This window comes from Bombina bombina, chromosome 8, assembly GCF_027579735.1.
Source record: "Bombina bombina isolate aBomBom1 chromosome 8, aBomBom1.pri, whole genome shotgun sequence".
In the NCBI taxonomy this organism is placed as follows: Eukaryota; Metazoa; Chordata; class Amphibia; order Anura; family Bombinatoridae; genus Bombina; species Bombina bombina.
Genome location: NC_069506.1, coordinates 199,554,152 through 199,568,705, shown reverse-complemented (window position 1 = coordinate 199,568,705; position 14,554 = coordinate 199,554,152). Strand labels below are relative to the sequence as shown.

General features: G+C 37.4%; 1 protein-coding gene across 1 annotated transcript in view; it reads left to right on the top strand.

Moving 5' to 3' along the window:
• The window catches only part of TBC1D17 (TBC1 domain family member 17), a gene marked incomplete in the record, with an annotated part of 286,719 nt that overhangs the window by 212,497 nt on the left and 59,668 nt on the right, over positions 1 to 14,554 (top strand).

The window sequence follows — 14,554 nt, the reverse complement described above, 5'->3', positions numbered from 1 at the left end:
ACACCGACAATTCAGTTTTACAAACTTTGCCTCCGATGGAGGTGGTGAAGTAAGTTTGTGCTAGATTCTACGTTGATATGCGCTCCGCAGCAAGTTGGAGCCCGGTTTTCCTCTCAGCGTGCAGTGAATGTCAGAGGGATGTGAGGAGAGTATTGCCTATTTGAATGCAGTGATCTCCTTCTACGGGGTCTATTTCATAGGTTCTCTGTTATCGGTCGTAGAGATTCATCTCTTACCTCCCTTTTCAGATCGACGATATACTCTTATATATACCATTACCTCTGCTGATTCTCGTTTCAGTACTGGTTTGGCTTTCTACAAACATGTAGATGAGTGTCCTGGGGTAAGTAAATCTTATTTTCTGTGACACTCTAAGCTATGGTTGGGCACTTTGTTTATAAAGTTCTAAATATATGTATTCAAACATTTATTTGCCTTGACTCAGAATGTTCAACTTTCCTTATTTTTCAGACAGTCAGTTTCATATTTGGGATAATGCATTTGAATTAATCATTTTTTCTTACCTTCAAAATTTGATTCTTTTTTCCCTGTGGGCTGTTAGGCTCGCGGGGGCTGAAAATGCTTCATTTTATTGCGTCATTCTTGGCGCGGACTTTTTTGGCGCAAAAAATTCTTTTCCGTTTCCGGCGTCATACGTGTCGCCGGAAGTTGCGTCATTTTTTGACGTTATTTTGCGCCAAAAATGTCGGCGTTCCGGATGTGCCGTCATTTTTGGCGCCAAAAGCATTTAGGCGCCAAATAATGTGGGCGTCTTATTTGGCGCTAAAAAATAAGGGCGTCGCTTTTGTCTCCACATTATTTAAGTCTTATTTTTTCATTGCTTCTGGTTGCTAGAAGCTTGTTCTTTGGCATTTTTTCCCATTCCTGAAACTGTCATTTAAGGAATTTGATCAATTTTGCTTTATATGTTGTTTTTTCTCTTACATATTGCAAGATGTCTCACGTTGCATCTGAGTCAGAAGATACTACAGGAAAATCGCTGTCTAGTGCTAGAGCTACCAAGCTAAGTGTATCTGCTATATTTTTTGGTATCTGTTTCTCCAGCTGTTGTTTGTATTGCATGTCATGACAAACTTATTAATGCAGATAAAATTTCCTTTAGTACTGTTACATTACCTGTTGCTGTTCCGTCAACATCTAATTTTCAGAGTGTTCCTGATAAACATAAGAGATTTTATTTTTTAAATCCATTAAGAAGGCTATGTCTGTTATTTCTCCTTCTAGTTTACATAAAAGTCTTTTAAAACTTCTCTTTTTTCAGATGAATTTTTAAATGAACATCATCATTCTGATACTGATAATGGTTCTTCTGGTTCAGAGGTTTCTGTCTCAGAGGTTGATGCTGATAAATCTTTGTATTTGTTCAAGATGGAATTTATTCGTTCTTTATTTAAAGAAGTATTAATTGCATTAGAAATAGAGGATTCTGGTCCTCTTGATACTAAATCTAAACGTTTGAATAAGGTTTTTAAATCTCCTGTAGTTATTCCAGAAGTGTTTAATCTCCCTGATGCTATTTCTGAAGTAATTTCCAGGGAATGGAATAATTTGGGTAATTCTTTTACTCCTTCTAAACGTTTAAGCAATTATATCCTGTGCCATCTGACAGATTAGAGTTTTTTTGGGGACAAAATCCCTAAGGTTATGGGGCTGTCTCTACTCCTGCTAAATGTGCTACTATTCCTACGGCAGATAGTACTTCATTTAAGGATCCTTTAGATAGGAAAATTGAATCCTTTCTAAGAAAAGCTTACTTATGTTCAGGTAATCTTCTTAGACCTGCTATATTTTTAGCGGATGTTGCTGCAGCCTCAACTTTTTGGTTAGAAGCTTTAGCGCAACAAGTAACAGATCATAATTTTATAGCATTATTATTATTCTATAACATGCTAATAATTTTATTGGTGATACCATCTTTTGATATCATTAGAGTTGATGTCAGGTATATGTCTCTAGCTATTTTAGCTAGAAAAGCTTTATGGATTAAACTTGGAATGCTGATATGTCTTCTAAGTCACCTTGCTTTCCCTTTCTTTACAGGGTAATAAATTATTATCTCAACTGTTTCTGGAAGGAAGGGAACTTTTTTACCAAAGGATAAAAAATCTAAGGTAAATTTAGGTCTAATAATCATTTTCGTTCCTTTCCTCATGATAAGGAACAAAAGCCTGATCCTTCATCCTCAGGAAAGGTATCAGTTTGGAAACTATTTCCAGTTTGGAGTATATCCAAGCCTTATAGAAAACCTATAGCCAGCTCCTAAGTACCCATGAAGGTGCGGACCTTATTCCAGCTCAGCTGGTATGGGGCAGATTACGTTTTCTTCAAAGTTATTTGGATCAATTCCGTTCTCAATCTCTGGTTTCAGAACATTGTTTCAGAAAGGTACAGAATTGGCTTCAGTTAAGGCCTCCTGCTAAGAGATTTTTTTCTTTCCCGTGTCCCAGTTAACACAGCAAAGGCTCAGCATTTCTGAAATGTGTTTCAGATCTAGAGTTGGCTGGAGTAATTATGCCAGTTCCAGTTCTGGAACAGGGGCTGGGGTTTTATTTTATCTCTTCATTGTACCAAAGAAGGTCAATTCCTTCAGACCAGTTCCGGATCTATCAATATTGAATCGTTATGTAAAGATACCAACATTCAAGATGGTTACTGTAGGACTATCCTGCCTTTTGTTTAGCAAGGGCATTATTTGTCTACAATAGATTTACAGGATGTGTATCTGCATATTCCGATTCATCCAGATCACTTTTAGTGTCTGAGATTCTCTTTTTAGATAAGCATTACCAGTTTTGTGGCTCTACCGTGTGGCCTAGCCTCAGTTCCAAGAATTTTTTTGGTTCTCGGTGCCCTTCTTTCTGTAATCAGAGAACAGGGTTTTGGTATTTCCTTATTGGACGATATCTGGGTACTTGCTCAGTCTTCTCATTTTCAAGGAATCTCATACGAATCGACTTGTGTTGTTTCTTCAAGTTCATGGTTGGAGGATCAATTTACCATTCAGTTCATTGATTCCTCAGACAAGGGTAACCTTTTTAGGTTTCTAGATAGATTCAGTGTCTATGACTCTGTCCTTGTCAGACAAGAGAAGTTTAACATTGATATCAGCTTGTCAAAACCTTCAGTCACAATCATTCCCTTTGGTAGCCTTATGCATGGAAATTTTAGGTCTTAGGACTGCCGCATCAGATACGATCTCCTTTGCTCATTTTCACATGCGACCTCTTCAGCTCTGTATGCTGAACCAATGGTGCAGGGATTACTCAAAGATATCTCAATTAATATCTTTAAACCGATTATACGACACTCTCTGACTTGGTGGACAGATCACCATCGTTTAGTTCAGGGGGCTTCTTGTTCTTCCGACCTGGACTATTATCTCAACAGATACAAGTCTTACAGGTTGGGGAGCTGTGTGGGGGTATCTGACGGCACAAGGGGTTTGGGAATCTCAGGAGGTGAGATTTCCGATCAATATTTTGGAACTCCGTGCAATTTTCAGAGCTCTTCAGTCTTGGCCTCTTCTGAAGAGAGAGTTGTTCATTTGTTTTCAGATAGACAATGTCACAACTGTGGCATACATCAATCATCAAGGAGGGACTCACAGTCCTCTGGCTATGAAAGAAGTATCTCGAATTTTGGTTTGGGCGGAATCCAGCTCCTGTCTAATCTCTGCGGTTCATATCCCAGGTATGGACAATTGGAAAGCGGATTATCTCAGTCGCCAAACGTTGCACCTGGGCGAATGGTCTTCAACCAGAGGTATTTCCTCAGATTGTTCAAATGTGGGAACTTCCAGAAATAGATCTGATGGCTTCTCATCTAAACAAGAAACTTCCCTGGTATCTGTCCGGATCCCGGGATCCTCGGGCGGAGGCAGTGGATGCATTATCTCTTCCTTACAAGTGTCATCCTGCCTATATCTTTCCGCCTCTAGTTCTTCTTCCAAGGGTATTCTCCAATGTTCTAAGGAATGCTCGTTTGTCCTGCTGGTAGCTCCAGCATGGCCTCACAGGTTTTGGTATGCGGATCTTGTCCGGATGGCCTCTTGCCGGCTGTGGACTCTTCCGTTAAGACCAGTCTTTCTGTCTCAAGGTTCTTTTTTCCATCAGGATCTCAAAACCTTAGTTTTAAGGTGTGGAGTTTGAACGCTTGATTGTTGGTCAAAGAGGTTTCTCTGACTCTGTGATTGATACTATGTGACAGGTTCGTAAATCTGTATCTAGAGAGATATATTATAGAGTCTGGAAGACTTATATTTCTTCAGGATGGTTTAGATAAAGGTTTGTCCGCAAGTTTCTTGTAAGACAAATCTCTGCTCTTTCTGTTCTTTTTCACAGAAGGATTGCTAATCTTCCTGATATTCATTGTTTTGTACAACCTTTGGTTCGTATAAAACTTGTCATTAAGTCAATTTCTCTTCCTTGGAGTTTGAATTTGGTTCTGGGGGCTCTTCAAGCTCCTCCTTTTGAACCCATGCATTCTTTGGTCGTTATATAACTTTCTTGGAAAGTTTTGTTTATTTTGGCCATCTCTTCTGCCAGAAGAGTCTCTGAATTATCTACTATTTTTTGTGAGTCTCCTTTTCTGATTTTGCATCAGGATAAGGCGGTGCTGCGAACTTCTTTTGAATTTTTTACCTAAGGTTGTGAATTCTAACAACATTAGTAGAGAAATTGTGGTTCCTTCATTATGTCCTAATCCTATGAATTCTAAGGAGAAATCATTGCATTCTTTGGATGCTGTTAGAGCTTTGTAATATTATGTTGAAGCTACTAAGTCTTTCCGAAAGACTTCTAGTCTATTTGTCATCTTTTCCGGTTCTAGAAAAGACCAGAAAGCTTCTGCCATTTCTTTGGCATCTTGGTTGAAATCTTTATTTCATCATGCCTATGTTGAGTCGGGTAACACTCCGCCTCAAAGGATTACAGCTCATTCTACTAGGTCAGTTTCTACTTCCTGGGCGTTTAAGAATGAAGCTTCGGTTGATCAGATTTGCAAAACAGCAACTTGGTCCTCTTTGCATACTTTTACTAAATTCTACCATTTTGATGTGTTTTCTTCTTCTGAAGCAGTTTTTGGTAGAAACGTACTTCAGGCAGTGGTTTCAGTTTGAATCTTCTGCTTATGTTTTTTCATTAAATTTTATTCTGGGTGTGGATTATTTTCAGCAGGAATTGGCTGTCTTTATTTTATCCCTCCCTCTCTAGTGACTCTTGTGTGGAAAGATCCACATCTTGGGTAATCATTATCCCATACGTCACTAGCTCATGGACTCTTGCTAATTACATGAAAGAAAACATAATTTATGTAAGAACTTACCTGATAAATTCATTTCTTTCATATTAGCAAGAGTCCATGAGGCCCGCCCTTTTTTGTGGTGGTTTTGATTTTTTTGTATAAAGCACAATTATTCCAATTCCTTATTTTATATGCTTTCGCACTTTTTTCTTATCACCCCACTTCTTGGCTATTCGTTAAACTGAATTGTGGGTGTGGTGAGGGGTGTATTTATAGGCATTTTAAGGTTTGGGAAACTTTGCCCCTCCTGGTAGGAATGTATATCCCATACGTCACTAGCTCATGGACTCTTGCTAATATGAAAGAAATGAATTTATCAGGTAAGTTCTTACATAAATTATGTTATCGATGGGTGGGTGTACACTAGTACTTGGAGAATGCAGTACAAGCCTCCTAACTATTCTTTCTCACAAATTAGAATAATGATAATAGATATAGAGTAGCGTTTTGTTAGAGGCGCCCCAAAAGGCTGATTAAAAGTGGCTAGAATGTGAAAATTCAAGAAATAAAAATAACTACTAGAATGTAGAAATTCAAAAATACGAAAATACTACTATAAAAGAAAAAAAAAATTCTTAGTGCGAGTTACTATGTAAACTCTGTTATATATAAACCTGGTTTGGGTGATCTAAATTAGAATTTAAAACTCAAAGGAAATTTCACTTACGGACCCAATGTTCACTCTAATTGAAACTTACAGAAAAGAAAAAACTTACATTGATAGATAGAAATATAAATTTAATAAATATAAAAAGAAATTGACATTCAAATATCTCGGTAAATACTATGATTATTATAAAAATCAATAAAAAATATAGACACCGGTGTCACTAACAATTAAAATTCAATTTACTGTTATTTATAACTTTGCATAAAAACATTAATACAATCATCTAATGATAAAGGCGTCTCAAGATTTTCTGCAACTAACAGCCATGTATTACATGCAGAAGAAAATATTAGGCACTTGCGATGTATTCAAATGCTCAATAAATGTGTTCTTATATTCAGTGAAATTTAGGTAATAAGTCAGTTCATTAATTTTGACTCTCTTCTTCAGCGTGTAAATAATAAATCTTGGATGTCCGAGCTGAGTAGTATGATCTACGCGTTTCAGCCAAAAATAGCCTTTATCAAGTTCTTGATAAAGGCTATTTTTGGCTCAAAAGCGTAGATCATACTACTCAGCTCCCAGATCTGGGGACTCGTCATTGTAGATCTCCCAGGACCATTATCAGTATTGCACTAACAAAATTAGGTGCAAACTGAATTGGTGGGAGATTATTGTCAGATCCCACTCCCAGAACCAATTCTGAACACAGATAGAGGCGGTAGGAGACGGGAAACCAACAGACAACTTTTTCAAAAAGTGCGCGCTCTCATCATACTCCACACGGATTGGATAAGATTCGACACACCAAAAACAAACTGTAAGCAGACCAGTCGGTCGAAGCATTAAGTGAAACAAAGTAGCTTCTAAGAGTAAGTACGAAAACAATAACTACTAGCTCTGAAGCCGAAGAAACAATAGTGAGTATCAATTTAAGTTACAATATAGCAACCACCTGGAACATAAACCACATCTTGAAATAGCTGCTCATTCATTGAAACAATCGAATAGTTCAACATTATTGTACCTAAACACACTACGATACAGACCTGGACATCCAAGATTTATTATTTACACGCTGAAGAAGAGAGTCAAAATTAATGAACTGACTTATTACCTAAATTTCACTGAATATAAGAACACATTTATTGAGCATTTGAATACATCGCAATTGCCTATTTTCTTCTGCATGTAATACATGGCTGTTAGTTGCAGAAAATCGTGAGACGCCTTTATCATTAGATGATTGTATTAATGTTTTTATGCAAAGTTATAAATAACAGTAAATTGAATTTTAATTGTTAGTGACACCGGTGTCTATATTTTTATTGATTTTTATAATAATCATAGTATTTACCGAGATATTTGAATGTCAATTTCTTTTTATATTTATTAAATTTATATTTCTATCTATCAATGTAAGTTTTTTTCTTTTCTGTAAGTTTCAATTAGAGTGAACATTGGGTCCGTAAGTAAAATTTCCTTTGAGTTTTAAATTCTAATTTAGATCACCCAAACCAGGTTTATATATAACAGAGTTTACATAGTAACTCGCACTAAGAATTTTTTTTTTTTTCTTTTATAGTAGTATTTTCGTATTTTTGAATTTCTACATTCTAGTAGTTATTATTATTTTTATTTCTTGAATTTTCACATTCTAGCCACTTTTACAGTCAGCCTTTTGGGGCGCCTCTAACAAAACGATACTCTATATCGATTAAGCATATCGCACATGCGCATAGCGGCTATACTCCGCCATTATGATAACCTGGGTTATCGGTCATGATTGGAGGATGGAAATATAAAGCCAGTGGTGGGTTTGGAAATGGTTCAATTTTCAGAATAGGATTTCACATAAGTGGTACTTCTTTGAAACAACATGTAAGTTACAAAGTAAATAATAATATTTTGATATTGCAATTGAAGGTACAATTTTTGGGGGGTTTAGTGTCCCTTTCAAGGGTTAACAAAGGATACCAAGACAACTAAGCAAAATTCATAATCAAGGTAAATTGGAAAGTTGTTTAAAATTCAATGCTCTATCCAATTCATTTAAGCTAAATTTTGACTTTACTGTCCCATTTATGTGGTATTATTTTGAGTTTAATGGGCTAGATTTACTAAGGGCCAGGTGGACAAGGACGGACCTCTCAGTCCCTGTCTGGCCGCATCATGGCAGCATATTTATCTTTGCACAAGCCACTGGTTCTGCAACTCTGCCCCTTACTGCTGCTTCTTAAAGAGACATGAAATTCACACTTATTTTTCTTTCATGATTCAGACAGAGAATACAATTTTAAACAACTTTCCAAATTAAGTATACTATCTAAATTGCTTTATTCTTTTCTTTCATGTAATTAGCAAGAGTCCATGAGCTAGTGACGTATGGGATATACATTCCTACCAGGAGGGGCAAAGTTTCCCAAACCTCAAAATGCCTATAAATACACCCCTCACCACACCCACAAATCAGTTTTACAAACTTTGCCTCCTATGGAGGTGGTGAAGTAAGTTTGTGCTAGATTATACGTTGATATGCGCTCAGCAGCAGGTTGGAGCCCGGTTTTCCTCTCAGCGTGCAGTGAATGTCAGAGGGATGTGAGGAGAGTATTGCCTATTTGAATTCAATGATCTCCTTCTACGGGGTCTATTTCATAGGTTCTCTGTTATCGGTCGTAGAGATTCATCTCTTACCACCCTTTTCAGATCGACGATATACTCTTATTTATATACCATTACCTCTGCTGATTTTCGTTTCAGTACTGGTTTGGCTTTCTACAACATGTAGATGAGTGTCCTGGGGTAAGTAGATCTTATTTTCTGTGACACTCTAAGCTATGGTTGGGCACTTTTTTATAAAGTTCTAAATATATGTATTCAAACATTTATTTGCCTTGACTCAGGATGTTCAACATTCCTTATTTCAGACAGTCAGTTTCATATTTGGGATAATGCATATGAATAAATCAATTTTTTTCTTAACCTTAAAAATTTGACTTTTTCCCTGTGGGCTGTTAGGCTCGCGGGGGCTGAAAATGCTTCATTTTATTGCGTCATTCATGGCGCGGACTTTTTTGGCGCAAACATTGTTTTTATTTTTTTTTTCTGTTTCCGGCGTCATACGTGTCGCCGGAAGTTGCGTCATTTTTGACGTTCTTTTGCGCCAAAAGTGTCGGCGTTCCGGATGTGGCGTCATTTTGGCGCTAAAAGCATTTAGGCGCCAAATAATGTGGGCGTCATTTTTGGCGCTAAAAAAAAAATATGGGCGTCACTATTGTCTCCACATTATTTAAGTCTCATTTTTTATTGCTTCTGGTTGCTAGAAGCTTGTTCACTGGCATCTTTTTTCCCATTCCTGAAACTGTCATTTAAGGAATTTGATCAATTTTGCTTTATATGTTGTTTTTTCTATTACATATTGCAAGATGTCCCACGTTGAAACAGAGTCAGAAGATACTTCTGGAAAATCGCTGCCTGGGGCTGGAGCTACCAAAGCTAAGTGTATCTACTGTAAACTTATGGTATCTGTTCCTCCAGCTGTTGTTTGTACTGTTTTGTCATGACAAACTGTTAATGCAGATAATATTTCCTTTAGTACTGTTACATTACCTGTTGCTGTTCTGTCAACATCTAATACTCAGAGTGTTCCTGATAACATAAGAGATTTTGTTTCTAAATCCATTAAGAAGGCTATGTCTGTTATTCCTCCTTCTAGTAAACGTAAAAAGTCTTTTAAAATTTCTCATTTTTCAGATGAATTTTTAAATGAACATCATCATTCTGATTCTGATAATGGTTCTTCTGGTTCAGAGGATTCTGTCTCAGAGGTTGATGCTGATAAATCTTCATATTTATTTAAAATGAAATTTATTCGTTCTTTACTTAAAGAAGTCCTAATTGCATTAGAAATTGAGGATTCTGGTCTTCTTGATACTAAATCTAAACGTTTAGATAAGGTTTTTAAATCTCCTGTAGTTATTCCAGAAGTTTTTCCTGTCCTTAGTGCTATTTCTGAAGTAATTTCCAGGGAATGGAATAATTTGGGTAATTCATTTACTCCTTCTAAACGTTTTAAGCAATTATATCCTGTGCCATCTGACAGATTAGAGTTTTGGGACAAAATCCATAAAGTTGATGGGGCTGTCTCTACTCTTGTTAAGCGTACTACTATTCCTACGGCAGATGGTACTTCCTTAAGGATCCTTTAGATAGGAAAATTGAATCCTTTCTAAGAAAAGCTTACTTGTGTTCAGGTAATCTTCTTAGACCTGCTATATCTTTAGCGGATGTTGCTGCAGCTTCATCTTTTGGTTAGAAGCTTTAGCGCAACAAGTAACAGATCATAATTCTCATAGCATTTTTTATTATTCAACATGCTAATAATTTTATTTGTAATGCCATCTTTGATATCATTAGAGTTGATGTCAGGTATATGTCTCTAGCTATTTTAGCTAGAAGAGTTTTATGGCTTAAGACTTGGAATGCTGTTATGTCTTCTAAGTCTACTCTGCTTTCCCTTTCTTTCCAGGGTAATAATCGTTTTCGTTCCTTTTGTCACAACAAGGAGCAAAAACCTGATCCTTCATCCTCAGGAGCGGTATCAGTTTGGAAACCATCTCCAGTCTGGAATAAATCCAAGCCTTTTAGAAAATCAAAGCCAGCTCCTAAGTCCACATGAAGGTACGGCCCTCATTCCAGCTCAGCTGGTAGGGGGCAGATTACGTTTTTTCTAAGAAATTTGGATCAATTCCGTTCACAATCTTTGGATTCAGAACATTGTTTCAGAAGGGTACAGAATTGGCTTCAAGATAAGGCCTCCTGCAAAGAGATTTTTTTCTTTCCCGTGTCCCAGTAAACCCAGCGAAGGCTCATGCATTTCTGAAATGTGTTTCAGATCTAGAGTTGACTGGAGTAATTTTGCCAGTTCCAGTTCTGGAACAGGGACTGGGGTTTTTATTCAAATCTCTTCATTGTACCAAAGAAGGAAAATTCCTTCGGACCAGTTCTGGATCTAAAAATATTGAATCGTTATGTAAGGATACCAACATTCAAAATGGTCACTGTAAGGACTATCCTGCCTTTTGTTCAACAAGGGCATTATATGTCTACTATAGATTTACAGGATGCATATCTACATATTCCGATTCATCCAGATCACTATCAGTTTCTGAGATTCTCTTTCCTAGACAAGCATTACCAGTTTGTGGCTCTGCCGTTTGGCCTAGCTACAGCTCCAAGAATTTTTACGAAGGTTCTCGGTGCCCTTCTGTCTGTATTCAGAGAACAGGGTATTGTGGTATTCCTTATTTGGACGATATCTTGGTACTTGCTCAGTCTTCACATTTAGCAGAATCTCATTCGAATCGACTTGTGTTGTTTCTTCAACATCATGGTTGGAGGTTCCATTTACCAAAAAGTTCATTGATTCCTCAGACTTAGGTAACCTTTTTAGGTTTTCAGATAGATTCAGTATCCATGTCTCTATCTTTGATAGACATGAGACGTCTAAAGTTGATATCAGCTTGTCGAAACCTTCAGTCACAATCTTTCTTCGGTAGCCTTATGCATGGAAATTCTAGGTCTTATGACTGCGGCATCGGACGCGATCCCCTTTGCTAGTTTTCACATGCGGCCTCTTCAGCTCAGCTGAACCAGTGGTGCAGGGATTACACAAAGATATCTCAATTAATATCTTTAAAACCGATTGTACGATACTCTCTGACGTGGTGGACAGATCACCATCGTTTAGTTCAGGGGGCTTCTTTTGTTCTTCCGACCTGGACTGTAATTTCAACAGATGCAAGTCCTACAGGTTGGGGAGCTGTGTGGGGGTCTCTGACAGCACAAGGGGTTTGGGAATCTAAGGAGGTGAGATTACTGATCAATATTTTGGAACTCCGTGCACTTTTCAGAGCTCTTCAGTCTTGGCCTCTTCTAAAGAGAGAATCGTTCATTTGTTTTCAGACAGACAATGTCACAACTGTGGCATACATCAATCATCAAGGAGGGACTCACAGTCCTCTGGCTATGAAAGAAGTATCTCGAATTCTGGTATGGGCGGAATCCAGCTCCTGTCTAGTTTCTGCGGTTCATATCCCAGGTATAGACAATTGGGAAGCGGATTATCTCAGTCGCCACACGTTTCATCCGGGCGAATGGTCTCTTCTCCCAGAGGTATTTCTTCAGATTGTTCAAATATGGGGTCTTCCAGAAATAGATCTGATGGCTTCTCATCTGAACAAGAAACTTCCCAGGTATCTGTCCAGATCCGGGGATCCTCAAGCGGAAGCAGTGGATGCGTTGTCACTTCCTTGGAAGTATCATCCTGCCTATATCTTTCCGCCTCTAGTTCTTCTTCCAAGAGTAATCTCCAAGATTCTGAAGGAATGCTCATTTGTTCTGCTGGTGGTTCCAGCATGGCCTCTCAGGTTTTTGGTATGCGGATCCTGTCCGGATGGCCTCTTGCCAACCGTGGACTCTTCCGTTATGACCAGACCTTCTGTCACAAGGTCCTTTTTTTCCATCAGGATCTCAAATCCTTAAATTTAAAGGTATGGAGATTGAACGCTTGATTCTTAGTCAAAGAGGTTTCTCTGACTCTGTGATTAATACTATGTTACAGGCTCGTAAATCCGTATCTAGGGAGATATATTATAGAGTCTGGAAGACTTATATTTCTTGGTGTCTTTCTCATCATTTTTCCTGGCATTCTTTTAGAATTCCGAGAATTTTACAGTTTCTTCAGGATGGTTTGGATAAAGGTTTGTCTGCAAGTTCCTTGAAAAGACAAATCTCTGCTCTTTCTGTTCTTTTTCACAGAAAGATTGTTAATCTTCCTGATATTCATTGTTTTGTACAAGCTTTGGTTCGTATAAAACCTGTCATTAAGTCAATTTCTCCTCCTTGGAGTTTGAATTTGGTTCTGGGGGCTCTTCAAGCTCCTCCGTTTGAACCTATGCATTCTTTGGACATTAAATTACTTTCTTGAAAAGTTTTGTTCTTTTTGGCCATCTCTTCTGCCAGAAGAGTTTCTGAATTATCTGCTCTTTCTTATGAGTCTCCTTTTCTGATTTTTCATCAGGATAAGGCGGTGTTGCGAACTTCTTTTAAATTTTTACCTAAGGTTGTGAATTCTAACAACATTAGTAGAGAAATTGTGGTTCCTTCATTATGTCCGAATTCTAAGGAGAAATCATTGTTTTCTTTGGATGTAGTTAGAGCTTTGAAATATTATGTTGAAGCTACTAAGAATTTCCGAAAGACTTCTAGTCTATTTGTTATCTTTTCCGGTTCTAGGAAAGGTCAGAAGGCTTCTGCCATTTCTTTGGCATCTTGGTTGAAATCTTTAATTCATCATGCTTATGTTGAGTCGGGTAAAACTCCGCCTCAAAGGATTACAGCTCATTCTACTAGGTCAGTTTCTACTTCCTGGGCGTTTAGGAATGAAGCTTCGGTTGTTCAGATTTGCAAAGCAGCAACTTGGTCTTCTTTGCATACTTTTACTAAATTCTACCATTTTTTATGTGTTTTCTTCTTCTGAAGCAGTTTTTGGTAGAAAAGTACTTCAGGCAGTTGTTTCAGTTTGATTCTTCTGCTTATAATTTCAGTTTTTTTCATTATAAGTTTTAAACTTTGTTTGGGTGTGGATTATTTTCAGCGGAATTGGCTGTCTTTATTTTATCCCTCCCTCTCTAGTGACTCTTGCGTGGAAGATCCACATCTTGGGTAGTCATTATCCCATACGTCACTAGCTCATGGACTCTTGCTAATTACATGAAAGAAAACATAATTTATGTAAGAACTTACCTGATAAATTCATTTCTTTCATATTAGCAAGAGTCCATGAGGCCCACCCTTTTTTGTGGTGGTTATTATTTTTTTGTATAAAGCACAATTATTCCAATTCCTTATATTTATGCTTCGCACTTTTTTCTTATCACCCCACTTCTTGGCTATTCGTTAAACTGATTTGTGGGTGTGGTGAGGGGTGTATTTATAGGCATTTTGAGGTTTGGGAAACTTTGCCCCTCCTGGTAGGAATGTATATCCCATACGTCACTAGCTCATGGACTCTTGCTAATATGAAAGAAATGAATTTATCAGGTAAGTTCTTACATAAATTATGTTTTTAGTATCCTTTGTTGAAGAAGCAGCAATGCACTACTGGGAGTTAGTTAATGCAGTGGGTGAGCCAATAACATAAAGCATATATGTGCAACAACCAATCAGCAGCTCCTGAGCCTACCTAGATATCCTTTTCAACAAAGGATACCAAGAGAACAAAACAAATTGGATAATAGAAGTAAATTGGAAAAATGTTTAAAATTGTGCGTTCTATGTTAATCATGAAAAAAAAAAATTTGGTTTCATGTCTCTGACTATCGGTCGGCAACCCAAGGCACTCCAAAGCTGCAGCTTCTTAAATGGAGTCCAATGTCCTTTTCGTAGTGTGAAACGTTAGGAATTCTTTTTCCTTCCCAAGAACTTTACTTCTCAGGCTTTTGACCTTCAGAGATTTTTGCCAAATTTGCAGGTTTTATTATTATTATTATTATTATTATTATTATATTTATTTGAACTGGCTTTCCTGTCTTCTTCAGGAAAAAAAAAAAAAGTTTATTG